The sequence below is a fragment of the Panthera tigris genome, chromosome B1, assembly GCF_018350195.1.
Source record: "Panthera tigris isolate Pti1 chromosome B1, P.tigris_Pti1_mat1.1, whole genome shotgun sequence".
In the NCBI taxonomy this organism is placed as follows: Eukaryota; Metazoa; Chordata; class Mammalia; order Carnivora; family Felidae; genus Panthera; species Panthera tigris.
The window spans coordinates 95,936,630-95,964,466 of record NC_056663.1 but is presented as its reverse complement, the minus strand read 5'-3'; the positions used below and the strand labels follow the sequence as shown (position 1 = coordinate 95,964,466).

General features: G+C 37.9%; 1 long non-coding RNA gene across 1 annotated transcript in view; it reads left to right on the top strand.

The window, feature by feature from the left end:
* The window catches only part of LOC122237679, a 49,160-nt gene extending 29,959 nt beyond the window's left edge, over nucleotides 1-19,201 (top strand). Inside the window, exons 5-6 of the long non-coding RNA XR_006216278.1 lie at nucleotides 7,453-7,516; nucleotides 19,062-19,201. This is a non-coding gene — a long non-coding RNA (uncharacterized LOC122237679). The remainder of the gene's footprint in view (nucleotides 1-7,452; nucleotides 7,517-19,061) is intronic.
* The last annotated feature ends 8,636 nt before the right edge of the window (nucleotides 19,202-27,837 follow it).

The window sequence follows — 27,837 nt, the reverse complement described above, 5'->3', positions numbered from 1 at the left end:
AATGATTTTTCTGAGTGACTTTGACGCTCTGAGTGATTTCTTTTGAGTTAGGGTGTTTAAATTACTCATTCTTCAACTGTACTGAAAGAAGCAAGTGTAGACATTTTATTATGAAACAGCAAAGAGTTTATCAGTAATAACTGATACAACTGGGTGCCAGGCTCTGTTCTGTTTAATGTGTGTCATATCTACTTCTCACAACAACCTTGTGAATGTTTGCCGTTTTTGTTGCTGTTTATAGATAGGGAAACTGAAGCATGGGGAGTTTGGGTGATTTCAGCAAGGTTCTACGCTGGGCTTATGGTCCTACTGGGAAGTGGACGTGGGCAGCATTACTTCATAGTGTTCATACTTAGCCACAGAGCCATACTGCCTCTTTAGCAACAACAACAAAAAGCCTAGAAGAATACACTACAACCTGGTGTATTGTTGAGAGGACAGGTCCTCTCTGGGATTATGAGAAGGGGGCCAGAAGGAATATTTGCTTTGTCTGTATCATTTGAATTTCTATTTATGATGACAATATATTCATGTATTACTTACTATAATTGAAACTTTTTAAAAGTTTATTTCTTTATTTTGAGAGAGACATGTGTGTATGAGCAGGGGAGGGGCAGAGAAAGGGGAAGAGAGAGAATTCCAAGCAGGCTCCTTGTGGGACTTGATCCCACAAACCATGAGATCATGACCTGAGCCGTCAGATACTTAACTGACTGAGCCACCCAGGCACCTCTATAATTGAAACTTTTTTTTTTTATAATTGAAACTTTTAAAGTTAAAATTGTTAAAGTCCTGGGGCACCTGGGTAGCTCAGTCAGTTAAGTGTCTGACTTTGGCTCAGGTCATTATCTCATGGTTCGTGAGCTCAAGCCCTACATTGAGCTCTGTGCTGGCAGCTCAGAGCCTGGATCCTGCTTCAGATTCTGTGCCTCCCTCTCTCTCTGCCCCTCCCCTGCTCACGCTCTGTCTCTCTCTCTCTCAAAAATAAATAAATATTAAAAAAATTTATAAAAATTGTTAAAGTCCTAGGTCAGGTTATTAATTTTCATAAATTCATTGCTACTTTAAAAAAATTATCAATTACACTCTCTGGTAAGGAAGTAGGTATTGTATTAAGGAGATCATTTAACACAGTGTCCTTGGTTTTTAGATGAGGAACCTGAGGTTACATGACTTGCTTAAGCTCACAGAACTAGTTTGTGACAGAACAGGTATCCTGACACTGAATTTTGTGTGCTTTCTACTGCAGTTTTTGGGACATATCTTAGGTGGAATAAAATATACAGATATTAAGTGAACAGTCTGAGTTTCAACAAATGCATGCACTCACATAACTGATTTCAGAGCTGAGATATGTAGCATTTCCATTAACCCTAAACTTTCACTTGTGCTAGAGATCTCTTTGAAAACTTTACTCTTGTTCATTTGTATTAGTAAGAATCCAAGTGCTTACATTTCATATGTATCCACACATTTTATAGTTCTCAGCATAGATACACCTTAGTGTGTATATATGTTGGGTACTTCCTTTCTACATTTTCACAAAGTCCCATGCTCTCCTTATACTTTACAAGCCAGTTCCTCATTGCTGAAATTGCTAATTGGTGTCCCTTGTTTACAGTCATTCACACAAGTTGGTCTTTAGCCTGACATAATTATCATTACATAAACAATTATTCTTCATTTGGTCCTCAAGCTCCCCAACACATTTATAGTGAAAGTACGTATCTTTGTTTGTTGGCTTGTTTTTTAACTAAGCAGTTCCTATATTAATATCTTAGAGATTTGGTAAGAATAAAACATAGTTACTAAAACCCATGCATTTGAACATGAACAAGTTTGGTCTTCAGTTCATTCTGTTAACTAGAAAAGCTTATCATTCTCTTTCTCCATTTACTTTGTTCTTTGTGTGTGTGTGTGTGTGTGTGTGTGTGTGTGTGTGTGTGTGTGTGTCTGTCTGAGAACTGTTATCTGGCAATGGTACCAATATGCTAATAGTGATTTTCTTTTTTTTTTTTTTTAAATTTTTTTTTAACGTTTATTTGTTTTTGAGACAGAGAGAGACAGAGCATGAACCGGGGAGGGGCAGAGAGAGAGGGAGACACAGAATTGGAAGCAGGCTCCAGGCTCTGAGCCATCAGCCCAGAGCCCGACGTGGGGCTCGAACTCACACACTGTGAGATCGTGACCTGAGCTGAAGTCGGAGGCCCAACCAACTGAGCCACCCAGGCGCCCCGCTAATAGTGATTTTCAAAACTGATTCCATATTAACAAGTATGGAAAATGACCTCTGGCGTGAGTGGATCTCAATCCATTAAGTTTGACATCTAAAACAGTATAGTTTTGGGACGCCTTCCGACTTTGGCTCGGATCATGATCTCATGTCCGTGAGTTTGAGCCCCACGCCGGCTGTGTGCTGATAGCTTAGAGCCTGGAGCCTACTTTGGATTCTGTGTCCCCCCTTTCTCTCTTACTCTCTCTTGCTCACCTGGGTGGCTCAGGCAGTTAAGCATCCAACCCTTGATTTTTAGCTCAGGTCATAACTGCATGGGGTTTGTGAGATTCAAGCCCTGCATTGGGCTTGTCCCTCACAACGTGGAGCCTGCCTGGGATTCTCTGTCTCTTTCTCTCTCTATGCCCCTCCCCTGCATATATACATGCGTGTGTGCATCTCTCTGTCTCTCCCAAAAATAAATAAAAGAATGTACAGTTTATATTTCAGTTTGTCAGTTGTCTCAATATTGTTTTTTTCTGCCATTTCTTCCCTCTAGCTCAGGATCCAGTCCAAGATCATGTATTGCATTCAGTTTTATCTCTTTAGTTTCCTTCAGTCAGGAAGAACTCCTCACCTTTCTTTGTCTTTTCTGGCACTGACATATTTGAATAACATGGGCCAATTATATTATATTCCTCAATTTGGGTTTGTGTGATGTTTCCTCATGTTTAGATTCAGATTTCCTTATGAGTGGATGTGTGGCTAGATGACTGGAAAAGAAATGAGGTATCCTTCTTGGGGTATGGCATCATGTTAATATTGAACACTTGATGAAAGTGTTGTCTGATCTCTCTACAGTACAATTACTATTTTCTCTTTTACAACTGATAAAGCAATCTGAGGTGAGATGTGTTAAGAGCACATAAACATCATGCTCCTCATCTCACTCTTTCCCCTAGACTTAGCATCTATCTCAGTTCCTCTTCAAAGTCACATTTCCCAAGACTTATTTACATATACCCTAAGTAAACAGAAAAACTGAATGATTTTTGCTGAGGCTGTCCCTTTGCCTGTAATACTCCCATCCAAAGCTGTCTAGTTTGCATTACAATTTAAACCTATCTGAAAATGCTGTCTACCTCCCTGTCTATAACTAGAGTTAATGTCTTCCACTTTGACATCCAGGAGCACTTTCTAATTTTCTTGGGGCACATATTAATTTCTCCTTTGTGCTTGAAACTAATATGGTATACTTCCCTGATCCAACTTACTAGACAACAAGTGTCTTGACAGTATGGACTGTGTCTTAATCATTTCTGCATCCTCTGTAGAGCCCCAAAAAGGCAATCAATGGGAAGTTCGTGATCAGTGTTTATTCAGAGTAAATTTACATTTACTCCTACTACACACCTCTTCTGATGTCCTAGTTAAATACCCAACTGCATATTTAAAAAACTCAATTTCATCTGCTTAACATCCTACACCCTTTGTTTAACATGTTGCTATTTTGCCCTTGAAAAATGGAAAACTTCAGTGTCATTTCTGTATTTTTAGCTCAGGTGTTAAGAGTGTTGTTGAGTAAATGAATTGCTTTCTTATCGTTAGGATTTGTGTTTGATGTTTCCATCTAAGTCTTTCACTAGGGCACTGGGCCAGCTTTTCATTGCTTTGATAAGAAGGCATGATGAAGTCTGCTCTTCCTCGGAGGCATTCTTGTAACACTCATTAAGGATAACTCCATATGCATATTGATAGGAGAATAGATCCCTACCTAACAATTCCCTTATGTACAGGTTTTAGAAAGTGAAAATATAACCTGCCAAAATCACAGGAGTTAGGAGCCTAGGTTATTAATTTGTTCAGATAGTATTAATTTGTTCTTCCAAGACATGTAAGAACAAGCATTAGTTTGTAAGTTTAATGAATGATCGAAAGAACCAAAATTCTAAGTAGGTCAATCAAATCTTGTGGTACAACTTACTTGCAATAAATTATATGGGGAAAAGTCCAGACAGATGACACTGAACTGTTACTTAATATGGAAAATATATAAATTACATAAAATTCATCTTTTCTAAAGTGCACTTTTTTAAGTTTTCAAAATGGATGAAGCCACATCATTCTTTATAGTGGGGCTTTTCTTTAGAATATGAACTGATATATTATTTTTTTAATAATTTAAAAATTGTAGCATAGTTTTAGATTTCCAGAAAAGTTGCAAGGAAGTACAGAAAACTCCTGTATACTCTTTACCCAATTTCCCCTATTGCTAACAATCTATATCACTATGTACATTTGTCACAAGTTAAAAATAAACATTGGTACATTATTATTAACATAATGCTTTATTTAGATTTCACCAGTTTTTTCTCTAATGCCCTTTGTTGTTGTTGTTCTGGGATCCCACCCAAGACATTTACATTTAGTCATTCTGCCTCCCTAGCCTCTTCTGGTCTGTGACAGATTCTCAGACTTTCCTTGCCTTAATGACTGTACAGTTTTAGAAGTACTGTTCAGGTTTGTTTGCAGAATGCTCCTCAAGTTTGGATCGCTTCAGTGTTTTTCTCATGATTAGACAGAGGTCATGGGTTTTTAGGAAGAAGACCACAAACATATAGTGTCATTCTCATTATACCATATTAAGGTTACATATCCAGGTAATTCATCATGTTGATGTTACTTTTGATCACCTGGCCAAGGTAGTCAACCTTTCTCCACTGTAAAGTTACTTCTTCCTCCATTTCCATATTCTTCCCTTGGAAGCCAGTCACTGTGTCCAGTCTACTCTAAAGGGGGAAGGAGGTGGGAAGTTAAATGCCACCTCTTGAAGGGGAGAGTATCAACATAAAGTATTTGGAATTCTTTTGTAAGGGAGATTTGTCTCTTCTTTTTTAAAAAATTTCTTTCAGCCATTTATTTACGTCACTATGGACCCATGGATATTTATTTATACTTTGGGTATAATACAATATTTTGTCATTTATTAGTTGCTCAAGTTGCTCCAGCTTTAGCCATTGGGAACTCTTTCGGCTGGTTCCTGTATCTCATGCTCCCATGATTTTGTTTTTTGAGCACTTCCTTACTTTCTAGTACTACAAGATGCTCCAGGCTATCTTGTATATTCTCTGCTTCAGGCCTAGAATCAGCCATTTCTCCAAAGAGCCTTGTTCATTTTATAGGAAGATGGTATTAGAGACAAAGTTCTGGCCCATATTTTGATAATATAATAATAACAAATATTGGAAATGAAAGTGAGAGAAAGTGAAGATGTGGTAGGGGGCATAGGCTTTGATGATAGCCTCTGACTTGAAATCATTACTGTCATGAGTAGTCTGATCACCATTCCCAGTTTTCATGGAAGTGAGAGGTTTCCAGGGATGTAGGACTCTCCGTGATGTAACAAGGATGAATTGGCCACCTTAGTCATGAAATTGGTTATGTCTCATGGTTGCAAGGGACAAAAACCCAAATAAAGCTACCTCAGTTTAAAAAGGGAATTTAATGACTCATTTAACTGGGAAAGCTAAGGATGTATGGGTTTCAGGCAGAGCTGGATCCAGAGATCAAATGATATATTTAGGGCTCCCTCTGACTCCATGTTTCAGTTCCACTTCCCTCTGTGTGTTGGTTTTTTCTTAGACTCTGCTTGTGGGATTTAAGGGATAAGAACAGCTGTCTTCATTCCCTAAGACAGGGGATCAAAAATGAAATATCTAGAAGGGTGAGGCATGTAGTGTAAATGAGGAGAACAGGCTGGGTGGAGGACATTAGAGAGTGATGGGAACTTTCAGAGGGAAGCTTTAGTTATTAATGCTATGCAGGAATGCAAGTTCACTATTGCCAGATACTCCCAATGTTTCAAAATAAGACAGAAATATGAAATCCTGATTTTTAAATGTTGGTAAATAATTCAATTAAATACAAACAAAATTATTCATACCAAGAAAATACACTCATGGAGCATATGGCTCTGACTTACCAGAAGGACTCTTGAAGGGCTCACCTTCATGAGTCCATGGCTGTTTCCTGACTGCCTCAGGGCATAGTTGGGCACATACCTGCAAAAGGTAGTTTTCCCTTAGTAGTCTCAGGATACATTTACTGTTTTTGAAAATAGATCCATTTGAATAGCCTAGTGCTACTAGGAATTTATCCAAAGGATACAGGAGTGCTGATTCATAGGGGCACATGTATAAACCCCAATGTTTATAACAGCACTTTCAACAATAAACAAATTATGCAAAGAGCCTAAATGTCCATCAACTGATGAATGGATAAAGAAGATGTGGTTTATATACACAATGGAATACTACTTGGCAATGAAAAAGAATGAAGTCTGGCCATTTGCAGCAACGTGGATGGAACTGGAGGGTATTATGCTAAGTGAAATAAGTCAGTCAGAGAAAGACAGATATCATGTTTTCACTCATATGTGGAACTTGAGAAACTTAACAGAAGATCATGGGGGAAGGGAAGGGGAAAAAATAGGTATAAACAGAGAGGGAGGGAGGCAAACCATAAGAGACTCTTAAATACAGAGAACAACTGAGGATTGATGGAGTGGTGGGGGAGAGGGAAAATGGGTGATGGGCATTGAGGAGGGCACTTGTTGGGATGAGCACTGGGTGTTGTATGTAAGTGATGAATCATGGGAATCTACCCCCAAAACCAAGAGCACACTGTACACACTGTATGTTAGCCAATTTGACAATAAATTATATTTAAAAAAAATGAATGGCCTAGTGCTTGAAAGTTCACTGTGTATAAACTATCCTTCAAGTAGCATCTTTCATTAAAATATATGGATTTATAAACTTATGTGTAGAAGCGTATGGGAATAACCTTTCACTTAACTGTCTAAAACTATAGTATTTTAAACTATAATATGTATAATGGCTCTCTTCAAGTAACATATTCTTTTAATAAGATGCAGTGTTGGTAATCTCAAGTGTGGAAACACACTGAGATAGCCAAGTGCTAAACTGCTTGAAATTACACGGTGTATAATGCATCCTTCAAGTACCATCTTCTTTTATTAACATATATGTGGTTGTAAACTAATATTTAGAAGCATAAATGAGTGCTTAACTGCTTGGGGGAAAAATAGATCCCGCTTAAGTTAATAGTTGCAAAATTTATCAAGTGCTTATTATGTGCCAGGCATTGTGCTAAGCAATTTACACATCTCTTTTAGTCCTTAAAATAACAAGTTACTATTATTATTAACTTCCCTGCAGATGGAGAAACTGAGAACAGAGAGATTATCTATCTTCCTTGATGCTACACAGCTGAGGGGCCAAGGTAGGATTTAGACCTCTCTTGGGGTCTGATTATAGAGCTCAGATTGTTTGTCCCTTTGCTGTATTGCTTCAAATGGCTGAAGACTAGAGGCATCTTAATATCTCAGAGTCAGAGATCAGTGATAAAAGGAACCTTAGAGATTAGCCAGTATGTTGGCTTATTGATAGGGAAATTGAGACTGCAAGCAAGGAGTGACTTGCTTGCAGTCAATAAGGTCTCAAAGGCTATCAGTGGCTGAACTGGGGTAAGTCCAAAGCCATTTTGCTGCACCATGTAGCTTCTGGGACTTGCTAACTACAAGGATTGCAAGTCCATGGTGGGTTTTACAAAGCGTTCTGAAGCCTTGAGAATTTATCCCTGCCATTCCTATTTCTGAATTGAAATATTTTTCATCTCTCATATACTAGGCTCTTCAGAGGGGGAAATATTTCCTTGTGTTTTTAACCAGGAAAGAAGATTACAACAATTATTTTTCTCTAAAGTGATAATTTTATCCATAAGCTCAGCCATCACTGTGATTTGAGGGAGAGGCCAAAGTCGGGTGGAGAGGATACTTCATGGCTATGATAAATATGTCTTTAAGACCTTTATGTCAATTCCTAAGAGATAGGTTGCCAAAGCCTTGAAAGCTACATTTTGTCTACATAGATAAATGATCATAATGATCAGTTTCAAAAACACTAAATTCCAGTGTATGATTTCTTAAATATATACACATGTGAATTTAGCAGATATTTATATATGGGCTTTTAGGTGCAAAGAATTTTCCTGGGTCCTTTGAGGGTATAAAAATTAATAAGGAATTATTCCCATCTTCAAGGAGCTTATTACATAGTAGAGAAGGCAGATATATAAGCCCTTAATTACAATAGAATAAGAGTCACAAAAATAAAACTTTTGAAGAAATACTAGAAAAAGAACAATAAAATCCAACTCAGAAGATCAGAGAAGATTTTCTAAAAAATTTAAGCTGGACTTTGAAGCCTGGTCAGTTGGAGGATGAAAGCTCTATGGACAAAAGAGAGCATATGAGTAAAGATGTAAAGGTGAGACACAGGGTGTGTTTAAAACAAACAAACAAACAAACAAACAAACAAACAAACAAAAAACATGTAATAGGGACACCTGGGAGGCTTAGTCAGTTGAGCATCCAACTCTTGATTTTGGCTCAGATCATGATCCCAGTGTCGTGGGATTGAGCCCCACGTCAGGTTCTGTGCTGAGTGTGGAACTTGCTTGGTATTCTCTCTCTCCCTCTATCCCTCTCCCTTGCTCACACGCACTCTCTCTAAACAAAAAAACAGACAAAAAAAATGTAATAATTTTGGTCATATGTTGTAGGACTCTGAGGGTTGGGTGCTGGGAGCTTACCATTATGATGATCCTCCTCTTTGGAAAATTCATATGTACATCAGAGTTTAAGAATTTATCGTCCAGGATATGTTTGTCTTCTCATCTGAGTCTCTGGAATGTCGTAGGTTCTACAGCCAAGAATAAATCATGGTGCTTATTTGAATGGGAAATAGAAGTCTTCTGGGCCCTTGAGGGAATAAACTCACTACAGGGATTTTAAGTGAGGACTACACAAACAGTGGCTCTTGAAACTCTGCTCCTGACTCCCTTCTTGAGCTGCCACAATCCACTGGCTGATCCTTATTGAGAGACAATGCCAGTTCTTCATCATTATAGTGAGATTAATCTTGATTTAAGAGTGTTGTTTACCTGGGAAGCACAGGTAAAGAGATCTTTGGAGTAGAGTGCTCTGGCTTTGACTCTGAACTGATTCTTTTACCCCAGGGATTTTAAGATGAATTCTGATTCAGAGGTTAAGAAGACATTTCCAGAGTGACCTTCTAACTCTTTCTTAGGGCTTTCCTACTTCAAATGCACCTTTGCCTGGCAGGTGTCATAGTTTTTTGGGTGTGTAAGTCAGGGAATTAAGGAAATGAGCTTTAATTTTGCAAATTAGATTTCTAAACAAGATTATTCTTTTCACAAAGGATTAGTTCAAAGAATACTTACAATTTTTTTTTTAGCCATCAAAGGGTTGCCCAAATCTTACCTATCTCTTCTTCTCCCTTCTCCTACCATCCCCTCCCCTCCTTTCTTTTTCTCTCCTCTGCGCTCTTCTCTTGCCTTCCTTTCTCCTTCCTTCCCTTCCCTTTTCTAATTTATTTATCATCCATCTATTTACCCATCTGTCAGTCTATCCTATTATTTCTTTCTATCTATCCATCTCTCTGTCATATGTCTTTATCTACCTATTTTGTTTTGTTTTGTTGTGATGGAAATGAGAACAAAGGGTGATAAGGAGCAGTACTTGTTGTCTGAACTCTCAAATATCATTGGAGTTTGTTTGAAATGTTGCATAAAGGCAGTTCAGTTAAGTCTATATTGTATTGTTTGTTGAGATAATGGTCAAGGGAAAAGAGAACTTTAATGGAGTCCAAAGAGACATAATTCAGGGTATTGGGACAAAGTAGAGAAAAGAAAACTTGTTGGTTAAAGGCTAGAATTCCAGGTGATAAGAAAACAATTATAATCTCTTTTACTAATTCGGAAGAGAGACTAGTGGCTCTAACTCCTCACCTGGACTCATTTACAATTGCCATAAAACTTTCTGCCCTGTGATAGACTATGGCCCTTTTGTCTGCATCTCCAAACTGGAGGAGCAACCAGTGACCCACTGGTGCTCAGGCTGTGACAACATGATGATGAAGGGAGAGACCAGGGTTTGGAGGTCTCAACAGCAACTAGTACTCCCAGTGAGACAGCTCCTCCCAGCAAGCACTGCTCATTGAACAGCCTACTGCCTAAGATGAGATGTTTCCCAAGGAGACTCTTTTTTATTCTCTAGGCCCAAATACTCCATACTGTTTTCCACAGTGGGTACACCAATTTACATTCCCACCAACAGTACACAAGAGTTCCCTTTTCTCCATATCCTCACCAACACTTGTTTCCTGTCTTTTTGATACTAGCCATTCTGCCTAGTGTGAGGTGGTATCTTGTGGTTTTAATTTGCATTTCCCTGATCATTAGTGATGTTGAGCACCATTTCATGTGTCTGTTGGCCATTTATATGTCTTCTTTTGAAAACTGTCTATTCAGGTCCTCTGCTCACTTTTTAATCAGATTTGTTTTTGGAGTTGAGTTGTATGAGTTCCTTATATATTTTGGATATTGACTATCCAGTGTATCATTTGCAAATGTCTTCTCCTATTCAGTAGGTTGGCTTTTTGTATTATTGATGGTTTCCTTTGATGTACAAAAGCTTCTTAGTGTGGTATAGTTCTGATAGTTAATTTTTGCTTTTGTTTCCCTTACTTGAGGAGATATGTCCATAAATATGTTGCTAGGGGTGGTGTCCAAGAAGCTACCACCTATGTTTTTGTTTAGGAGTTTTATGGTGTCAGGTCTTACATTTAGGTCTTTAATCCATTTTGAGGTTTTCTTTCTTTTTTTTTTTTTGTATATGGTGTAAGAAAGTGGTCTAGTTTCATTCTTTTGCATGTAGGTGTCCAGCTTTCCAAATATCATTTATTGGCAAAACTGTCTTTTCCCCATTGTATACTGTTGTCGCCTTTGTCATAGATCAATTCATCATATAGGTGTGGGTTTATTTCTGGGTTCTCTATCCTGTTCCATTGATCTATGTGTCTGTTTTTGTGCCAGTACCATACTGTTTTGATTACTAGAGCTTTGTAGTATAGCTTGATATTGGGGATTGTGCTACCTTCATCTTTGTTCTTTCTCAAGGGTGCTTTGGCTATTTGAGGTCATTTGCATTTCCATACAAATTTTAGGATTATTTGTTCTAGTTCTGTGAAAAATACTATTTGTATTTTGTTAGGGATTGAACTGAATCTGTAGATTGCTTTAGGTAGTGTGGACATTTAAATGATACTAATTCATTCAATCCATGAGCATGGTATATCTTTCCATTTGTGTCATCTTCAACTTCTTTCAATAGAGTCCTATAGTTATCAGAGTATAATTCTTTCACCTTGGTTACATGTTTTCCAAGGTATTTTATTCTTTATAAATGGGATTGCTTTCTTAATTTCTCTTTCTGCCACTTTGTTATTAGTGTATGGAAATGCAACAGATTTCTGTATCTTAATTTTGTATCCTGCCAACTTGTATCCTGAGGGTTTTTTTTTTTTTTTGGTGGAGTTTAGAATTTTCTATATATAGTACCATGTCATCTTCAAATAGTGACAATGACACTATTCCTTACCAATTAGGATGCCTTTTATTTCTTTTTCTTGTCTAACTGCTACAGTTAAGACTTCCAATACAATGTTGAATAAAAGTGGTGAGAGTAGACATCATTGTCTTGTTCCTTATCTTAGAGGAAAAGCTTTCAGTTTTTCACCATTGGGTATGCCATTAACTCTGGGTTTGCTATATCTGGTCTTTGTTATGTTGAGATATGTTCCTTCTAAACCCACTCTGTGAAGAATTTAATCATGAACAGATGCTGTACTTTTTCAAATGTTTTTTCTGTATCTATTGAAAGAAAGATCATATAGATTTTATCCTTTTTCTTCCAAATGTGATGCTTCACATTGATTGGTTTATGAATATTGAACCACCCTTGCATCCCTGGAATAAATACCACTTGGTGAATGATTTTTTAAAATGTATTGTTGAATTTGGCTTGCTAATATTTTGTTGAAGATTTTTGCCTCTTGGTTCATCAGAGATATTGGCCTGTAGTTCCCCCCGGCCCTTTGTTGGCCTTTTTGGTATCAGAGTAATACTGGCCTCGTAGAATGAGTTTGGAAGTTTTGCTTCCTTTTCTATTCTTTGGAATAGTTTGATAAGAATAGGTACTAACTCTTTTTAAAATGTTTTGTAGAATTTACCTTTGAAGCCATCTGGTCCTGGTCTTTTGTTTGTTGGGGGTTTTTAGATTACCAGTTCAATTTCATTACCAGTAATCTGTCTGTTCAAATTTTTTATTACACTCTGATTCAGTTTTGGGAGATTTGTATGTTCCTAGGAATTTATCCATTTCTTCTAGGTTGTCTAATTTGTTGGCATAAAATTTTTCATAACATTTTCTAATAATTCTTTTCATTTCTGTGGTGTCATTTGTTCTTCACCCTTCCTCATGGATGATTTTATTGGAGTTCCTTCTCATTTTTTCTTAATGAATCTGGCTGAAGGTGTACCAATTTTGTTTATCTTTTCAAGGAACCAGCTTCGGGTTTCATTGATCTGTTCTGTTGTTCTTTTAGTCTCTATATCATTTATTTCTTCTCTAATCTTTATTATTTCCTTCCTTCTACTAGCTTTGGGCTTTGTTCTTCTTTTCCAAGCTCCTTTAGGTGTAAAGTTAGGTAGTTTATTTGAGATTTTCTTGTTCATTGAGGTAGGCCTATATCACTATAAATTTCCCTTTAGAACTGTTATTACTGTATCTCAAAGATTTTGGACCATTGTGTTTTCATTTTCATTTGTCTCCACGTATTTTTTCTCTTTGATTTCTTTATTGACCTATTTTTGTTTAGTAGCATGTTGTTTAGTTTCCATGTGTTTGTATTCTTTCCAGATTTTTTTCTTGTAATTGATATTCAGTTTCATACTGTTGTGGTCAGAAAAAATGCTTGGTATGCTTTATATCTTTTTAATTTTATTGAGACTTGTTTTGTTGCCTAACATATGATCCATCCTGGAGAATGTTTCATGTGCACTTGAGAAGGATGAAATGTTTGGTATATATGTTAAGTCCATCTGGTCTAATGTGTTGTTTAAAGCCTCTGTTTCTTTATTGATTTTTTGTCTGGATGATGTCTCCATTGATGTAAGTGATGTGTTAATGTTCCCACTACTATTAGCATATTACTATCAATTTCTCCCTTTGTGTCAGCTAATATTTGCTTTAGGTATTTAGGTACTTCTATTTGGGGTACACATATATTGGCAGTTGTTATATTCCCTTTTTGGATTGATCCCTTTATCATTATGTAGTGCCCCCCCTTTTTTGTCACTTGCTACAGTCTTTGTTTTAAAGACTATTTTGTCTGATACAAGTATTGTTCCCCAGATTTTTTCTCTATTTGCATGGTATATGTTTTCCATCCCTTCATTTTCAGACTGTATGTGTCTTTAAGTCTGAAGTAAGCCTTTTGTAGACAGCATATAGATGGGTCTTGTATTTTTATCCATTCAGTCACCCTTTGTCTTTTGATTAGAGCATTTAGTCCATTTATATGTAAAGTAATTATTAATAGGTATGTACTTATTGCCATTTTACTTGTTTTCTGGTTGTTTTTGTAGTTCTTCTCTCTTCCTTTCTTCTTTTCTTGCTCTCTTCCCTTGTGGTTTTGTAGTTTTCCTTAGTGTTGTACTTGTTAAATTTCTCTGTAGTTTTTCTGTATATATCACAGGTTTTTGATTTGTGGTTACCATTGTGTTCATATATAACATCTTATGTGTATTACAGTCTTTATTAAGTTGATGATCACTCAAGTTTGAACACATTCTTTTTTTTTTTTAATTTATATTCAGGTTAGTGTATAGTGCAATAATGATTTCAGGAGTAGAATCCAGTGATTCAGTTTGAACACATTGTAACAGCACTAAATTTTTACTTCTCCTTCCACATTTTATGTGTATGATGTCACACTTAACATCTTTTTGCTTTGTGTATCTCCTAATTTTTGTGGAAATAATTAATGTTACTACTTTTGTGTTTTTACCTCCATACTGGCTTTATAGGTGACTAATTTACTACTTTTACTATATGTTTGCTTTTACCAGTTAAATTTTTTCCTTTCATAATTTTCTTACTTGTAGTTATGGACTTTCTGTCCACTTAAGGAATACCCTTTAATAGTTATTATAAGACTGGTTTAGGGGTGATGAACTCCTTTAACCTTTGTTTGTCTGGGAAACCCTCTTTCCTTCTGCTCTGAATGATAACCTGGGTAGAGTATTCTTGGTTGTAAGGTTTTTCCTTTCACACTTTGAATATATCATGCCACACTCTTCTGCAAAGTTTCTGCTGAAAAATCAGCTGATAGCCTTATGGGGTTTCCCTCAAATGAAACTGTTTTCTTTTGCTGCTTTTAAAATTCTCTTTATCACTCTGTTTTTCCTTTTTAATCACGTGTGGACTTCCTTGGTGTGGACCTCCTTGGGTTCATTTTGTTTGGAGATGTATGTGCTTCCTGGACCTGGATGTCTGTTTCCTTCCCCACATTGGGAAACTTTTTGGCCATTATTTCTTTAAGTAAAATTTCTGTTCCATTATCTTTCTTCTCATTCTGAAATTACTGTAATGCACATGTTATTACACTTATGATGTTGCTGAGTTCCCTTAACCTCTTCTCATTTTTTATTATTCATTTTTCTTTTTGCTGCTCAGCTTGGTTGCTTTCTTTTTTTTTTTTTAAGTTTTTTTTTTTTTTGAGAGAGAGAGAGAGAGAGAGAGAGAGAGCACAGGCGGGGGAGGGGCAGAGAGAGAGGATGGACAGAATCCCAAGCAGGCTCTGAGCTGTCAGTGCAGAGCCTGATGTGGGGCTTGAACTCAGGAACCATGAGATCACGACCTGAGCCAAGATCAAGAGTTGGATGCTTAACCGACTGAGCCACCTTGGTGCCCCAGCTTGTTGCTTTCTATTACCCTGCTTTCCAGGGTATAGATTGCTGATCTATTCTTGTGTATCCACCAATCTGCTAATGATCCCTTATAGTGTGTGTGTGTGTGTGTGTGTGTGTGTGTGTGTGTGTGTGTGTGTGTTTTATTCAGTTATTGAGTTCCTTACCTCTGACTGGTTCTTTTTTTTAATATTTTCTCTCTTTGTTGAAGTTCTTACTCAATTCACCTACTCTTTTCTCAAGTCCAGTGAGTACTTTTGTGACCATTACTTTGAATTTTTATCAGACATATTGCTCAGCTCCTTTTCATTTAGTTCTTTTACTGTGATTTTGTCTTGTTTCATTTGGGACATATTCCTCTATCTCCTCATCTTATCTAACTCTGTGTTTGTTTCTATGTGTTAGATATGTTAGCTACATCTCTTGGTCTTGAAAGTGGTGGCCTTATGTAGAAGAGGTCCTGTGGTGTCCTGTAGTGCAATCCCTCCTGGTCTCCAGAATTGGGAGCTTTAGGAGTGTCCCATGTGGGCTGTATGCACCCTACTGTTGTGGCTGAGCATCAGTTGATTTCAGCCAAGCTGGCTACATTGACCCACTTTGCCTGTTGTGAGTACATTAGGCGGTGTTTGGTTCATGCATTTTTCAGATGCCTGTCTAAGGCCGTCACAGGCCCGTTGGTGGAAGGAGCCAGCAGGTAGCCTCTGTGTCAGTAATTAACTTCTCACTACTTCAGGCACATGGAAGAGCAGGGCTTGTTCTCCATGCAGTGGCTAACTGAGAAGATCTCATTGGTGTACTGGTCTGGCAGTCAGCCAAGGTGTCTGCATTTAGCCTCTCCACCACAGTTGCAGGCACACTGAACCACAGGACTTGCTCCCTACACAGCCAGTTAAGATGCCAGGATGCTAGAACTGCAGGCATGCTGATGTGAGAGGTTACTTCCCCTTCCTCCAGGGTAGAAGTCTCTTTGGAGTGGTGCTGGTCCCTACTAGGGCTGCTTGCAGGGTATAGTGGGGCAGGAGCTGCTTTGGAGGGATGCTTGCAGAGGTGGTGGGTTGGATGGGGTGGATCTAGAGGGGAACATAAGAGTTGGGCACCCAGTGCTAGCCAGGTAGATGGAGAGTGTTAGTGTTGGCTACTGCAAGTGTCTGGCTATCTGGGCTAAGAGTTAGGGGAAGAGAATTATGTATACTAGGACTTTTTTTCCTAGAGAAATATCCTGCAGATTCTTGCTTCTCTAGTGCATGCTATTTTTTTAATTTTTTAAAAATTAAAAAAAATTTTTTAAATTTACATCAAAGTTACTTAGCATATAGTGCAATAATGATTTCAGGAGTAGATTCCAGTGATTCATCCCTTATGTATAACACCCAGTGCTCATCCCAACAAGTGTCTTCCTTAATGCCCCTTACCCAGTTATCCCATCCCATCCCCACCCCAACGGCCCCTCCAACAATTCTCAGTTCTCTATATTTAAGAGTTTCTTTTCTTTTCTTTTTAAAAAAATTTTTAATGTTTATTTTTGAGGGGGGGGGCAGGGCAGAGAGAGAGAGGGAGACACAGAATCCCAAGCAGGCTCAAGGCTCTGAGCCTGCACAGAGCCTGATGCAGGGCTTGAATCCACCAACTGTGAGATCATGACCTGAGCCAAAGTCAGATGCTTAACTGACTGAGCCCCCCAGGCACCCCTGTTCTCTGTATTTAAGGGTTTCTTATGTTTTGTTCCCCTCCCTGTTTTTATATTATTTTTGCTTCCCATCCCTTAGGTTCATATGTTTTGTATCTTAAATTCCTCATATGAGTGAAGTCATATGATATTTGTTTTTCTCTGACTAATTTCACTTAGCATAATACCCTCTAGTTCCATCCACATAGTTGCAAATGGCAAGATTTCATTCTTTTTCATTGCCATGTAATACTCTGTTGTATATACATACCATGCCTTCTTTACCCATTCATCTGTCGATGGACATTTAGGCTCTTTCCATACTTTGGCTGTTAATAGTGCTGCTATAAACATGGGGGTACATGTGCCCCTTCGAAACAGCACACCTGTATCCCTTGGATAAATACCTAGTAGTGCAATTGCTGGGTCATAGGGTAGTTCTATTTTTAAGTTTTTGAGGAACCTCCATACTGTTTTCCAAAGTAACTGCACCAGTTTGAATTCCCACCAGCAGTTCTAGCACATATTCTAAGATTAGTCACTAAATCTCCTTTACTTATAACCAAGCACTTTTCAAATGGCTGCTTCTATGCTGAGTCTTGGGCCAAGTCATTTATTATTCTGGCTTTTTAAGTGAAGTGACTCAATTTCCCATTGCCCTTTGGCTCTCCTGGTGCTAAGCCCACTGAATTTTAAAGTTCCTGCAGTTAAACACCACTGATTTTTTAAGCCACGAGTTATGGGTATTTGTCTTTCCAGTACAGGTCCCCAGGGACCAGGGCACCTGGTATGGGATCTAATCCTCTTGCTTCTCCATGCTTGTGGTGTCCCTCCTGTTTGTGGCTAGTACTGCCAAGGGTTTAGTTCAGAACCATGTCTTCACCCCTCCTACCCTTTTTGATGTGACCTCTTCTCTATGATTAACTGTGGAAGGTCTGTTTTGCTAGTCTTTGGGTCATTTTTAGAGTTAGTCATATAGATATAGCTGTTTTCTTCGTGTGTCCTTGGAAGAGGTGAGCTCAAGATCCTTCTACTCTGCCATCTTCTCTGACTCCCTAGTAAATGTAATTTTTTATATTCTACGTTTGAAAGGCAGGATTATTCACATGTGGAAAACTCTAAAATTATAAGAATGATTTTGGGTGACCATAAATGTATTTGGTGGAGGGGGGAACCTGTTGACTTCATGTGAATCCCTGGATCCAACTGTACCTAAGGCTACCCCTTGGACCTTCCTATTTTATAAGAAGGTAAGTTTCTTCTTTTAGTCAAGCTAGGTAGAGTTTGTTTTTTGTCAGTTCTCTTTAGTGTTCTTATTAGTACAGCTTTTTTCTTTTCTTTTTTTTAAATATTTTTTTAACATTTATTCATTTTTGAGAGACAGGGAGAGACAGAGCATGAGCTGGGGAGGGGCAGAGAGAGAGGGAGACACAGAATCCAAAGTGGGCTCCAGGCTCTGAGACATGGGGCTTGAAGTCACGAGCCGTGAGATCATGACCTGAGCCGAAGTAGGATGCTTAACCGACTGAGCCACCCGGGTGGCCCCTGGCTTTTTCCTTTTCCTTTTCCTTTTATCTAAGCTCTACTGTTGCATTATGCTTTTAATTGGTCTCTCACTGTAGTCCTGCTCTCCCTTCCATCCATTTTCTTTGCTGGAGTCAGGTAATGTTCCATACTTGGAACATTATGTAACATTCCATACATAAATATAAGGTCTGTTTATGTCACTGCTTCTTCTGGTTAAAACCTTTAATGGCTTTTTATTGCTTTAAGATGATAACTATAGTCCTAGAACAGTATATGACTCTGTAATCTGGGTTCTGCTCATTTTGTTAGGTTTACCATTTTGCTGCTCTCTCTGCTCAGGTCTTGGTAGGCTTCATTCTGTTCTCTAAACATATCAACTTATCACTTAAAAAAATTTTTTTTAATGTTTATTTATTTTTGAGACAGAGAGAGACAGAGCATGAATGAGGGAGGGTCACAGAGAGGGAGACACAGAGTCAGAAGCAGGCTCCAGGCTCTAAGCTGTCAGCACAGAGCCCAACGTGGGGCTTGAACTCAAGGACCATGAGATCATGACCTGAGCCGAAGTCAGATGCTTAACTGACTGAGCCACCCAGGCGCCCCTCAACTTCTCACTTTTATCTGGGCCTTCAGAGAGGCTGTTTCTTGTCCCTGGAGAGCTCTTTCTACTCTCTCATTTCTTCTGCCTTATCCTCCTTCTACTTACCTCTAACAAACGGATCTTTATTTTTTGTCTTTCAGCTAAGATGTTGCTTCATGAATGTCATTAGAATGGGAGCTTCTTGGGATCCAGGAATTTGTCTCTTTTGTTCACTCTTATGTCCCCAGTTCTTAGAGCAGTGAGCACTGAGTGAGTGAATGAGGGAGGAAGACCTTTAACTTCTCAGTCTAGGTGAGGCTTCTTATTATTTATCCCCATATCTTTACTTTAACAGTATTCCTAACACTTGTAATTATTTGTTTAAGTCTGTGTTCACATCAACAGAGTGAAAGGACAATTCATGGAATGGGAGAAAATATTTGCAAGTCATGAATCTGATAAGGGGATAATATACAGAATATATAAGGAACTCCTACAACTCAATAACAAACAAAAGAAACAACCCAATTTGAAAATGGGCAAAAGATGTGAATAGACATTTCTCCAAAGAAGGTCTACAGATGCTCAATAAGCACATGGAAAAATGCTCAATCTCACTAACCATTACAGAAATGCAAATTAAAACCATAATAAGATAGATACTACTTCATACCCACTAGGATGACTGTTTAAAAACCCCAGAAAATAAGTATTAGGGAGGATGTAGAGAAACTGAAACTCTTATGCACTACTGTTGGGAATGTAAAATTGTGCAGCTTCTGTGAAATATAATATAGTCATTTCTCAAAAGAGTAAAAATAGACTTACCATCTTATCTAACAATTCCACTTCTGGGTATATACTCAAAAGAATTGAAAGCAACAACTCAAACAGATATTGTTATACCAATGTTCATAGCAGCATTATTTGCAATAGCCCAAAGGTGTAAATAACCCAAATATCCATTGATGAATGGATAAACAAAATATGGTATATACATACAGTGGAATATTATTCAGAATAGCCTTAAGAAGGAAGGAAATTTTGACACATGCTACAACATGGATGAACATTGAAGGCTAAGTGAAATAAGTGAAATAAGCCACACAAAAGGACAAATATTGTATGATTCTATTTAAATTAAGGGCCTAAAATAGTCAAATTAGCAGACATAGAAAATAGAATGGTGGTTTCCAGGGCCTGGTGGGAAAAGGAATGGGGAATTATTATTTAATGGTAGAGTTTCAGTTTAGGAAGATGAAAAAATTCTGGAAATGAATAGTGGTAATGGTTGCACAATAATGTGAATATAATGAAACATTGGGGGACTGAACTGTACATGTGAAAATGGTCAAGATGGTAAATTTTATATTTCGTATATTTTACCTCGATAAAAAATTGCAAGTGAAAAAATCTGTATTCCCTGCTAGATGTGAGGTCAATGTGGGTAGGGATTTTGTCTGTCTTGCTCACTGTTGTATTCCTAGCATCTAAGCACCGTGCCTGTAGCGTAGTGGTATCATTTGTTGGGACTGAATGAATAAGCCTATGAGGAGTGCTGTAGTGGAGGAGAAACCAAGTCATTTGGAGTCAGGTTTCCATTCAGGGACTATTGGCCAAAAGTCAATGTTGCATTTTATGGTGCAGGTCCTGGCCTTGCTCTTTACAAGTTGCCTAAACCAAGTCATAATCTCTCAGGGTCTTAGTTTCCATGTCTCTAAAATTTGGTAGATAGTTCTTGACCAGCTTCTCATTGGAGTTCTTGAGAGAATCAACTGGTACACTCAGTAGGGGCTTTTCCAGTGTAGAGAATTACTCAGCTACTTTTTGTGTGTGTCCTGGGCTCCTCCCTGAAGTTATACCTTTGCTGCCCATGCCAGGAGAGGCTTAAATTCACCTCCCTCATTGCACCTCTCCTCCATTGTCGGATGTATCTTGATGTAACTTAGCTGCTGCCATTTCTTCTCTTATCCTGGAAGCATTGATGCTGCATGGCGCTTTAAATGGATGGACTATAAAGCCTTTGTTAAGTTGCCCGTATATCCTTTATGTCTGTACATATATCAGATTGTAAGCCCCCAGAGGAGCAGAGCCAAGTTGTTAACTCACATTCACGGTTCTAAATTCAGTGCAGTGAGCAGATCGGGTTTATTCTCATGATGATGATGAAGAGGAGTTGGAAGATTTTTCTTCCATTATATCGAATGAAACTACTGAATTTTATAGGTTCTCTCTTAGAATTTTCTGGATGGTCTCCTCTTTTTCATTTGAATACCCTAATCCCCTGGAGTGAAATGCAGGATAAAGAGGTAAATGATCTGAAAACAAATGTACTGTAATACATTCACTTTGGCTACAAAAATAAAACAACCCAAACCTAGTTTTTCTTGCAGTTTTTAAATCCAGATGGTAGTAAAATTTGACATTTCAATTCTGTTTGTGAAATTCATTTTGTTTTTAAATTGGGAAGAACCATAGAGCTAAAAATTGTCTGAAGTACTAGGAAGGCCTGGTGAGACCTCTTCGGGAGTGTTATTAATAAGGACTTGGTATTTTAAAGCGAATTTGGAGGCACTATAGATAGAGACTGTAAGTAACTGTGATGGATATAAATACTGAGAAGTAATGTGCTACCCCACACCTAATATGAAAAAGGCAGAGGATTGGCCTGGACAATGAAGAGAAGAGGGAAATCTGGACAAAAGAGACTGTTTTGGTAGCTGAATTTAAATTTTCAGTAACTCTCATTTTTGTTTATAGTTCTTATTCCAAAAGGTAGGCTTAATAAATCTGTCTTAATAAAGTTCTGAAATTAAGGATTTATAAGTTTTTTAAAAAAAATAAATATATATACTGTACAGACCCAATTTAATTAATTAAGCTCAAGATTTAAGGGTCCAAAGTGTTCAAAACCAGGTAAAGTCCCCCTTACAGAATACTTTATTGGCAAGGCTTATTTCTCACTGGATCGGTTCTGTGTATATATTCTTGGAAGAAATCATAGAAACAAATCAGCATCTGTATGTTAGAAGCAGTATATCAATTAAGTTTCTTTTGGTTGAAGAAAGCTCAACCTAAATGGATTTAATCCGAAGGAGAGTTTAATGGCCTTCATAACTGGCAAGTCCAGTGGGGAGACTAGCTTAACTGTCTTGACACAGGTGCTCCAGAAACATCTCCAGGGCTGAATCTCACCTCAGCTTCTCTCTCTTTCACATGGAGGCTTCATTCTTAGCAGAATGTCCCCTCATGGTTGGAAAGAAAGCTGCAGTGTTTCAAGACTTCACAATGCCAAGACTGCAAGTCTATTGGCGAGGAAAAGACCTCTCTCGGCAGATAAACAAAAGCCCTGGATCTGGTTCTCAGTGCCTGATATGGGTCATGTGGGCATCCTTGAATCAATCACTTTTGTGTAAGAGGGTTGAATCTGCTGATTAACTTAATCCAGACATGGCTCACACCTGATTTAAGAGTGGAGCCAAGCCATTCACACCACATGGCCTGAAGTTGGTGGATAGGCAGTTCTTTCAAGGAGATTCATGATGAATACAGGGGCCAAAACAATAGATATCAGCTATCAGTAATATTTAATTAAAGTACTTGAAATTTTAATAGAATATTTACTAATATTGAGTGTATACTGTGTGCTAGGACATGCAAAGATGAATAAGAAAGGTCTTTTCCTAGTTCTCATGTATTTCGTTATGAGCACATGAGTACCTGACTGCTTTGGTATATTGTAGAAAGATATGTTAGTGAGCTATTTTCTCCTTACCTTTCTCCAGGGAAACACACATTCTTTGAAGATGGAGAGAACAAATTTCTCCAAATTCTCCCTTCCTTTTACTAACCACATTCTATGTAGAGACTGAAAGGAGAAAGAGTTATTTCTGACACTGGGGAAGGAAATTCCTCTGTGTGTATATTGCTACTGCATATATAAACTGTATATTTGTGTGTGCAATGATGGTTATAATTTCCTCCACTGGCTCTAGTTCAGTTATTTTCTCTCTGATGATTTCTTCTGTGTTTCCTTCCATTTCTCTTCCCCCTGCCTCCAAAATTGCATAATACATATGTGTGTGTTCCTGTGCATGTATATGTGTTTATGTGCATGTATATATGCACAGTTAATATTGAAAATATTTAACAGATGATATGGCATATTCATCTACCAATCAGAGTGGATGCCAGCTATAAACAACCAGTACAATTGTAGTGGGACATAAAGGCTGTAAAGGAGCAGAAACTATGTCTTAGATGAGGAAGCAGAGATTCAAATGTACAAAAAATAGGGTGTGGGAGCCAGTCAACAGTGAGAGACAGCAGAACTAGGTCATGAATGAGAAAGCAAGTGAAGTGGAGAGAGAACTCAGTATCCAATCTGTATCCAAATTCAGTGGCTTCCCATTCTCTTGAGGGTTGTCTGTACTATGGTTCCTCTGAGATCCCCCATTTCCCTTATTGCTTAATTGATTCTTCCACTAAAAGCACCCCTTTCCTTTAAAAGCTACCTTGAGGGACTTTTAGTAGAAACTAAAGCTAGCTAACTAAAACAAATGGGATCATACTATATATAACATTTTATAACTTGTTGCAATAACTTTGTTATTCCCTTGTAAGTAACAGATCTTTCATGTCAATAGATAATAGGATCATATCACTTTTCTGGCACATATTTGTGTTAGACACCTCTAGCTCCCTCATGCTTCATATCCTCTCAGCCCCGCTTTTACTCTAGCCATTGCACAAGTGTTACCTTACATATACCTGGTTTAGCTGCACCATATATTTCTGTTTTTGCCTGGAGCTCCTCACACCCCATGTGGGTAACCTGCAGGGACCTGTTTAGCACTTGAGCATGGTCAGACTTGGCAGTATGTAGATGTTAATCCTTATGGGAAAATCTTTACTAATGGAAGATGGGAGCCAGTGGATAGATGCTTCCCAACTCCATCGTGTAGGCTGACAATTCAGAGTGGCACATTCTGTGTAGTTCTTTAGAGGTCCCCAGTCAGAACAAGCTCCAGTTTCCCATCATTTCTGGTTTGATAATACACCTTTATACTGGATTTTCCTTCATCCTTGTGCCGTTCCTCCTGGTCCTACACTACTATTCCCTGGGTTCACCTCTCAAAATAAGCTCCCTGAGTGCAAGTCCTTGGCCTCTTCTTTCTGGCAAGAATCCAGTCTAAGACAGTTTTGCATCACCTGGTTGCATCTTTATTTAACAATTATTTCCTTATGCACATTTATTTCCTTTTTTTCATTGTTATAAACAATGTCACCATGAACATTCTTATAAATGCATCTTTGCATAGCTAATGCTTATTTCCTTAGGAAAAAATTACTATAAGTAAAATTGCTGAGTCTATTACTGATCAATAGGAATACACATTTTAAAGGCTTTAATTCACCCTGGAGCAAAGACATTTGTATATAAAAGTTTCAGGGGCACCTGGGTGGCTCAGTCGGTTTAAGCGTCTGACTTTGGCTCAGGTCATGATCTCACGGTTTATGGGTTCAAGCCCCGTGTTGGGCTCTGTGCTGACAGCTCAGAACCTGGAGCCTGCTTCAGATTCTGTATCTCTCTCTATCTCTGCCCCTCCCCCAGCTTGCACTCTGTCGCTATGTCTCTCCCTCCAAAGTAAACATTAAAAAATTAAAAGTTTTATGTTTGTCAAAAAAAATTAGCCACTAACCTGGTGACATAATCTATCTACAAAAATTCACATGGGGCGCCTGGGTGGCTCAGTCAGTTGAGTGACCAACTCTTGACTTTGGCTCAGTCATGATCCCAAGGTTGTGGGATTGAGCCCTACATTGGGCTCTGTGCTGAGCATGGAGGCTGCTTGAGATTCTCTCTCTCTCTGTCTCTCTCTCTCTCTCTCTCTCTCTCTTTCTCCCTCTCCCCTCCCCCACTTATACTCTTTCTCTTTCTAAAAAAAAAATAAAATAAAAATTTACATAAATGGCTGATTTTATCTTGAAGGCTGGCTGCTTTTCATAACTACATGACAGCTTAGTCATGACTGAGGTAGATAGTTGCTTCACTTGGTCCAGATCAAACTTAGTGCTGAGTTCTTTGGGTTGAGCTTTGCTTATTGCACTTTAGGTCTTTTTAACACTATAAAATAAGAAATGGGTGAGAGATTAAAAGATGAAAATTTGAGAGTCTCACTTTTAGTTATTATAGGATAATTGTGTTAATGATACTGCCATTCAAGAAAGTTTTGAAACACACAAAGACCTTTAATTTAATCTCTAGTACTTAAGCTTTTAAGTTTACTATAAGAACTTTTTTCTTGAAGGAAAAAATGGGTACCAACAATTTGATATGTCTGTATCAGTATCACTGAAAAAAGTTTCAAGTAGCCCTAGGTCTCTCTTTCTCAAAGATGCTGTCAGAATTGACCCAAGTAAGCCTCCTAAATTCTATGTCCTTAGTGAAGTTTTCTCTCACCTTCTGAATTACTGTAGTACAAATAAAGTAGAAGTTATCAAGTAAGCAAAGAAAATTATATAATAAGTTTTGATAGCATATAATATTAAATGCATGTGTATGGTTGTATTACCTTTATTGTTTACATATGCTTTAGAAATGTTTACATTTTATAGTGTACAGGGAGATGACTTATGATTGATAATAGATAGCGATTGGGGGTTCCACAAAGGGGTGCTTGGTAGATGCTTAGTGAAAAGTATAGCTATTTCCACAGAAAAGAAAATCCTACTGACATTGTTTTGATTTACTACACTTTCTCCATTATCTTGACCTGGAATAAAAATGTTGGGCATTAGCTTCTTAGTCAAGACAGAAAATATTTATAAAAACATTATTTCTATGAGAAAATTAAAGTCTGTTTACTTTATGTTGATTTAAAATAACTTTTCCAGGAACTTAACCCATATAAATGAAAGAATTGCTTGTCTTACAATCTTTTCTGTCTTTGTGTAAACTTACAAGATGTATGGTACACACACACACACACACACACACACACACACACACACACACACAAAACCACATTAATACAGTTTAAGATTGCTTCTGAATAGTATTCCTGTTGATAAGTTTGGACAGGAGAAGTGGAGGCAGAACTCTGAGGGTGGAATTTGGCAGTCAGGAGTTTGAGGTAAGCTGTGTGGAGCCATCTGAAGCTTTTGAGAATTGAAGTAACCAGAATAAATCAGTATTTTCAAAACTATTATCTGGTCATGGTGTACATTTTAGGTTGAAAGAAGATTGGGAGTTTAAAAACTGGGTTAGGCCTGAGATAATGAAGACCTGGGCTAATGTGCTAGTTCTAGAAGCAAATGTAAAGGAGGAAGAAGAGATAAAAGAGACATCAGAAAGGACACAGGATGCTGGATAATAGAGGGTCAGGAAAGAAATTGTCAGAAGGATTGTGACTTTCCATTTGAGTGGCCCAAGGGCAGAGACTTTGGCTTTTTTACCACTAAAGCTTCAGTGTCTAAATCAGCACTCAGTACAGAGTAGGTGCTCAATAAATATTTGATGAAAGAATGAACAGCATTTATATCACCAAAAATGAGATGAAATTACCCATATGACTCTTAAATTAATTCCTCACTTGATATTTGTGAATTACCCACCTGGGATTTGGAGCAAATATTTACCAACCATATAGTGTGGGCTTTTTCTCCCACCAGCAGACTTCATTTGGCAGATATGTTTTGCAGCATGTACATCATTGCTAGCTCTTTATCTTTCTCTAGGAATGAATTTTAGCCTCCCCAAGGGGTGATGCTTATGACTCTTCCTTTATCTTTGGAGGAACAAAAATGATTTTGCTGGTAAACCTTGCCATCTATTTACTTCCTCCATAAAGTCATGAGGAGATGTGGCATTAGTATTTGCTTGTTTTGCATGTGTATGGGAAGTAGAAAAAAAGGGTTGACTTGTATGGAGGAAGTCTAAGGGGCCAGTTTATACCCATGAAATCCTTCATTGAACAAGGATTATGGAATGCAAGGATGGTCTAGAAGGCTAAAGTCCCTGTCCTTGAGAAACTTAAGTAGAGAAGACCAAAATAATATGGTGGAAAGAGTCTAAACAGGAAGTGAAGTAAGCTCATGTGACATGGGATAAGTAACAACTTTCTTGGGTCTCATTCTCTTCAGATGTTAAAAAAGAGAATCTTGGGTTATATAATCCTCCAAGATTCTTTTGAGCCCTAATGTCTATCATTCTTTTTCTGACCTTAAATGCGTTGGTGAAAATATCTATTCTTCACCATGGCATCTGTTCAGCTTCCTTCTGAATACTTACCCTGTGTTCCAGCGTTTGCGTTGAGCCCTTACCAACATTTGTCTATGTTCCATAGCTTGTTATCATAGCAGAAACTCCCCTTCATTTTGTTGAGACTTAATAACTTAGTCTATTCAAGCCAGACAACACAGCTGTTCTGTTTGGAACATCTAGTTTGGTAAGGTTGTAAAAGGTACCCAGAAATTTATGAGAAACTGCCTGGACACCAATCACCCTGTCTGACCTTAGCTAGTGTTTATAACTTGCATAGTTATACTCCCACTGTGTTTCCCCGTGAGCCACAATATTTCACTTAGAAGTTTGTGTCTGTGGTTGGCCTTTTTGACTCTAGTCCATCCCTGGGAACCATCTTTCTTACCTAATGCCACATGGACACATAGTCCTATCATAAGCATTTAAGAACTTATTAATTTATTTAAAGAATTAATTTATTTAAAGAATCAGTAGATACCTTTTTAGGTGGCATCTCTTACTGTTAGAGAAGGTCTGAGCTCTCTCTCTCATGTGCTTGATTCAACAGATTTATTATCAGATCACTGCCTGTTCTGTTTTTAATAGGCTCCTCCATCATTTTTCCTTTTTTAGAAAATTCCTAAATAAATATGTATAGGAGTGTTAACCTCAGATTCCTATGTATTTATTAA